This window comes from Dasypus novemcinctus, chromosome 13 (genome assembly GCF_030445035.2).
Source record: "Dasypus novemcinctus isolate mDasNov1 chromosome 13, mDasNov1.1.hap2, whole genome shotgun sequence".
NCBI lineage: Eukaryota > Metazoa > Chordata > Mammalia > Cingulata > Dasypodidae > Dasypus > Dasypus novemcinctus.
In genome coordinates this window covers 112,343,243-112,349,425 of record NC_080685.1, presented here as the reverse complement: position 1 = coordinate 112,349,425, position 6,183 = coordinate 112,343,243, and positions in this window count along the sequence as shown.

The window sequence follows — 6,183 nt, the reverse complement described above, 5'->3', positions numbered from 1 at the left end:
GATGAAAACATGTCTTTTGTTGGGAGTATGTGATTCAATTTACCACACGTTTCTAGTCATTTAATTCCCATACCAACCCTCCGAGGTGAGACTATTATTAACCTTATTTTTCCAGATAAAGGAAGTTAAGTAACACGCAACTAAGACTTCATTTTTAAAGTTTATTTCATCTAAAGACTCTGAAGAGCATGCTTTAAAAATTACCTGTAGAATTTTCAAGAAAAGTTTATAAAACATCTGTTTGCTTTTCTCAAGGAAACAAGAGGATATGACTGTGGTGGATTGAAGCTATGTACCCTAGAAAACATGTTCTTTAACTTAACCCACTCCTGTGAGTGTGACCCCACTGTAAGCAGGAATTCTTGATGAGGTTATTTCAGTTACGGTGTGGTCCAAACTCAGTCAGGACGGTTCTGTATCCTATTATTGAAGTCCTTTATAAGCAGAGTAAGATTCAGACAGTGAGAGAAAGCTACGGGGAGCTAGAAGCTGGAGAACGATGGAGCCCAAAAGAAAAGGGAATGGCCAGGAAAGGTCACCGTGAGCACTGCCATGTGACAGAGGGACCTGGGACCAAGGATCACTGGCAGCCAGCCCCAGAACACCAGTCTTTGGAGAAAGCATAGTCTTGATGACACCTCGATTTGGACTTTTCTTAGCCTAAAAAACATAAGCTAATGAATTCTCATGGCTTAAGCCAACCCATTGCGTAGTATTCACTTGAGCCCAGCAAACTGAACCAACAGCCCTTCTGAAATAGGAACGAGGCACAGTAAAAAGAGAATTGAATAAGATGGAGATAGAATTTCAAAAGAAGCTAGCAAAATAAAAATTAAGAGAAACCAAAAATATTGTAGACTATTTGAATCTTCACTAGAGGCAGTAAAGAGCAAAATTACCACTGCAGAAAACTGAGTGAGGGATGTGGCAATCTAACCAAAACAGCTTTCCAAGTGTGCAGAGAAAAAGCAGAAGAATATGATGAGAGGTAACTGGATAGAAATGCAGGAGAAATAAAGGCAAACCTAAAAGATACAGATCTTCCAAGAGAAATAACTAGAATAAAGTGGTCAAAAGTACTAAGCAGAGATTCCACTAAAAGGAAATTGAGGCCTATGTATGACTCACTGGAGAAATTTTTGGAATTATTATTACAAGACCTCTTCCATACCCTCATCATACTTTCTTTGCTTTGAGGCATTTGCCATAATCTGTCTTGAATCCTAGAATGAGGGCTCCACTTGTACCCAGAGGATCATGTTTCAAATCCAGATCCTTTCACTGATTGTCTGTATGACTTTAGCAAGTCTCAACCAGTAAAATAAAGCTAGTTTATGTACCTTAAAAGATGAAGAAGGGCGGTGGACTTGGCCCAGTGGTTAGGGCATCCATCTACCACATGGGAGGTCCGTGGTTCAAACCCCGGGCCTCCTTGACCTGTGGTGAGCTGGCCCATGCACAGTGCTGATGTGCGCAAGGAGTGCCCTGCCACGCAGGGGTGTCCCCCACATAGGGGAGCCCCAAGCGCAAGGAGTGCTCCCCGTAAGGAGAGCCGCCCAGAGCCAAAGAAAGTGCAACCTGCCCAGGAATGGTGCCGCACACACAGAGAGCTGACACAACAAGATGACGCAACAAAAAGAAACACAGATTCCCATGCCGCTGACAACAACAGAGCGGACAAAGGAAGACGCAGCAAATAGACACAGAGAACAGACAGCTGGGGTGGGGGGGTGGGGAAGGGGAGAGGAAGAAATAAAATAAATAAATCTTTAAAAAAAAAAAAAGATGAAGAAAATGAGAACATATGTGGAAATATCTAGAGAATGGCCCAAGGTCAACACATATTCACTGAGCATGAATCTTTATACTTCTATATAAGTCAAAATATTAGAGGACAAAAATCATATCTATCTTCTTTGTGTCTCTTGCAATTCTGAACAATTGTAAGCACTCAATAAATATTTATAGAGCATGTTTAATTTAAAACAAAAGCTAAGATAATAATACCTAAATAGCTATCACAAAGGAACAATGGGTTCCATACAGAAGGGAAAAGTGTAGATGAATAGAATTGATTGTGTTTGTAAACAGAAGCAAAATTCAGTTATTATTGCTACATGTTTTAATTTCAATGTTCACGAAAGATAATGAACATTATGCCATTTTAGTATAGATAGTAAATTTTTATAATTTTCCTCATTCTGTGCTATGACTGAAAACAATTTAGTTCAACATACTGTCATTTACTACTACACTGATTGCAGAATGGAGATTGTAGCTGTTTGTTTTCACAGAGAAGAAACTGATTCAAAGTGGCAGAAGAAAATTGCAGCCATTAATATAACTACGCACAGCAATCCTTGCTCGGCATATAAGATGACTAGCACGGTCAGTGGAAATATGCCATAATTGGCATTTGCAAATGTGTCAACCTTAATCAAGAATCTTAAACCCCTAAATATAAACCAAGTTATAAAACTTACTAGCCATCTAGTGAGAAACCTAATAACTTCACTAAGCCAGCTATAGAAATAACAGGCTTGAGCCATATTTACCAGTGTTATCTAAATATAAAGAGTTTTCTTAGGTATAATGTGATGGTTAAACTCATGTGTCAATTTGACTAGGTTATGGTATCCAATTGTTTAGTCAAGAAAGCACTGGCCCAATGGTTACTATGAGTATGTTTTGGGATTTAAATCAGCAGTACGTCGATTGCATCTATGGCTGATTACATCTACAATCAACTAAGGAGTTTGCCTTCAAACAATAAGAGACATCCCATCCAATCAGTTGAAGGCCTTAAAAGGAGAACTGATAATTTCAACAGTCAGAAGGAATAATTTCCATCTCTATTTCAGCCAGCCAGCTTCTCCTGGGGAATTCATCAAAAACCTTCATTGGAGTTCCCAGCTTGCACAATTCAGACTTGCCCATCCCCCTGGTCATGAGAGCCAATTTCTATATATTTACATTTTATCTATATCCTGTTGGTTCTGTTTCTCTGGAGAATCCTGACTAATGCACATGGTAACTAGCATATTGTATGATAACAAGCTATTAATATTGGTAACAGTGGTCATCTCCAGAGAATTTGCCCAAATCTAGAACATCCCATATAGAGTTGTCCTCGCTCTCTCAAATCACTGGATAGATTCTATTCTACCATCTAATTTTAGAGTTAAAGATCTGGCATTCTTTTGGTGCCCCTATTGGATTATCTATTGGAATGCATGGAAAGTTCTCAGATTGACCTGCTCATCCATGAAACCTACAAATTTGGAGCATAAGTCTACAAATTTGGAGTATAAGTCTGATTTTGGCAAATCAAACCTGAGAGACTTCTTGAGGTCTGCATTTCATGCTACAGAAAAAGATTGATCTCTGTTTACCCAGTTTTGTGACTTCTGTGTTGTCTTTACACTGTATTAAATACTAAAGATATTGCATTTTTTTAAACAGACTTCAGAGTGTCCCAGAACATCAGTGTGCATTAGCATCGACTGGGAGTTGGAGAAGCAGGCAATTTCCCAGACCTACCCCTCAGACTCTAATTGGGGTGGATTCAGGAAGTGTATATTTTTATAAGGTCCCCAAGAGATGTGATATTGATGTAGGTGGTCCATGGACCACACAAAGAAGCTATCACCAGGCTGTCTATCAGATAAAAACAGAGCACCTAGCACATTGCCGGCACATTGTTTGTGCCCAGGAAATAGCACAAGAAAAGTCATGCAACTTGTGCCACACCGACAAGTGTCTGTGGGCGGAGAACTCTGATGCTCATTCATTCCTGTGCAGTCTTGTACTAAAGTCTAGATTAGTGGTTCTTTCTCTCCCAACAATTCATTTACACAATTTAGTCTCATTAGGAGCATAACTCTTCAGCAATATGCAAGTAGGAAGCATATTCAAATTCAAAAGAAGTGAGAAATACAAGTAGGATTTTAAAAAGTCCCTTCTCCCAGACTCCATACATCAACTTTGCCTTAGAGAATGGCTAATTTATTAGTTTCTGCTCTCTGATACTACAATAGCTAAAACAATAAGTTTGCAACTCCTCTAGATGAGGTAGGCAGAAATCTGTGGGACTTGAGTTTATGTGAAACACACCCGAGGTCTATTTTCAATTAGAGATAAGTTCTTCCTCATCTGATTCATTTATGACCCTTAATTTTCTGTGCTTTGAACCAGTGTTGCTGATTTGCAACAAACTGCTAAAATAAAAGTTTAACCTTCCTAACCTACGTTCAACAACTTTCTCAACATGTTCCCTGACTGTAACCTGCTTTGAATTCTTACTTTGACTCTCTTTTCCTGTAAGTAGAACAGAAGTGGGTTTTTGAGACATGTATGTTCTAACTTGAATTATGAGTTAGCTTACCTGATTACAGTCCTCAGATTTATCTGATGACAGTTCTCTCAGGCATCTGGGTGATTTTGACTGTGGGTGTGGGTGTGCATGAGGGAAGCAGGATGTGGAGAATAGAGGCATTTGGACCACTCTTGGAGAGGCTTGTGTGAGACCTTGAATGTCCCGTGGAAGGAGAATATAGAGAGGAGTGATGGGAGAATCTGGAGGCCCAACCTCACTTAATCCGCAGGAACCGGAACCTGCCCTGGTCAACTGAGCCCTCTGTAGCCCTGTGTACCTTTTAGCATCCCAGGTACCAGCACCATCTTCAGTCGTCTTGCACTAGGGGTTGCAATTAATTCTACCGTGAGTTGATACCAGACTTTCTCCTGTGTCAATTAAGGATAGAGTCTCCTGTGTCAATTAAAGGTTAAGGCCCCTAACCCTTCTCTTTATAGTCACTACATAGCAGAGAAAATGTAGCTTTATTTTAAGATTAGAAAACATTTTGTCATGCTTTGATTGCTCAGATCATGAAAAGAGAATAGCTACCATATTCGCATGCCATCGCTGACTCTTCTGGACTTGAGCTTGGACATGCCCAGCCTTACTGTTGCTGTCCTTTCAGAGCTCTCAGGGATTATCCTTTCTCCAGGAAAACTGCATGGTTTGTCCTCCTGGCCATGGTTGGCTGGAACTGTGGTCAACACTTGACCCAAACTGGCCAATCAGATTATCCTCCTATCTACTGCAGAATTTGGGATTGTGACTGAAAGACGGTTAGCCTCTAATATGTGACATAGTCTGAAATGTGGACTGAGTTGACAAGAAAGGCAGTCTGCCGACAAATAAGAATAAAGCAACACACAGAGAGAGGCAATGATGAGGGACACAGACTTCTGAGGCTTTTCTAGTTCTTACTTCCCAGCTCTCTTCCCATGTCCCAGGTGCTTCTTGTGCAAACACATTTGCGAACAGGACCTTGCGAAGTTGTTATTTTCAGTTAAGGTGTGGTGAATTGAATCAGGGTGGACCTTCATCTGTATTACTGGAGTCATTTTATAAGGAGACGAAAATTGCACCCAGTCAGCCAGAGAAGGCCACAGAGGAGCCAGAAGCTGAAGTCAGCAGAAACTGGAAGAGAAGACCCAGGAAAAGTCCACCCTGTGGCCAGAGGCAAAGGTAGAAGCGAGGAACAGCACGATGGCAGCGAGCCGCACCAGACACCACAGCATGCAGGGAGAAGGGGCAACGCCCTGCTGCTGGACTTCTAGCCTCGGAAGCTGTGAGACAATACGTTCCTGTGGTTAAGTCAACTAATGTGTGGTGTTCATAGTAGGCGTCCTGGCAAACTAAGTCATTTGCTAAATCAGATGACCTTACAATATGGAGATTATCCAGGATTCTCTGAGCCACCCATAGTAATCACAAGAGTCCTTAAATGTGGAAGAGGGAGGCAGAAGATTCCGTGTCAGTGTGATGCAACATGAGAAAGACTTAAGCTGATGCCGGCGTTGAAGATGGACGGGGGATACACAGCGGTGAGTGCAGGCAGCCTCTAGAAGCAGGCAAAGCAGGGAGCGGATGTTCTCACAGAACCCCGAGAAACAGCCCCGCTGATACCTCAGTCCTCAGGTGGTTTTTATGCACAGCCCAGTTTGGGAACTGCGCAAAAGTCTGGTGTGATTTTCCCATCTCTGTACACTAACTGAGAGGAAGAAGACAAAATACAGGGTGGGGAGTCAGAAAAGTAGTGTGGGACTGGAGGCTTATGATATGCAGTCATCAAGACAGTAGAATTTGGGGGGTGGGGGGGTGGGGTTGAATGG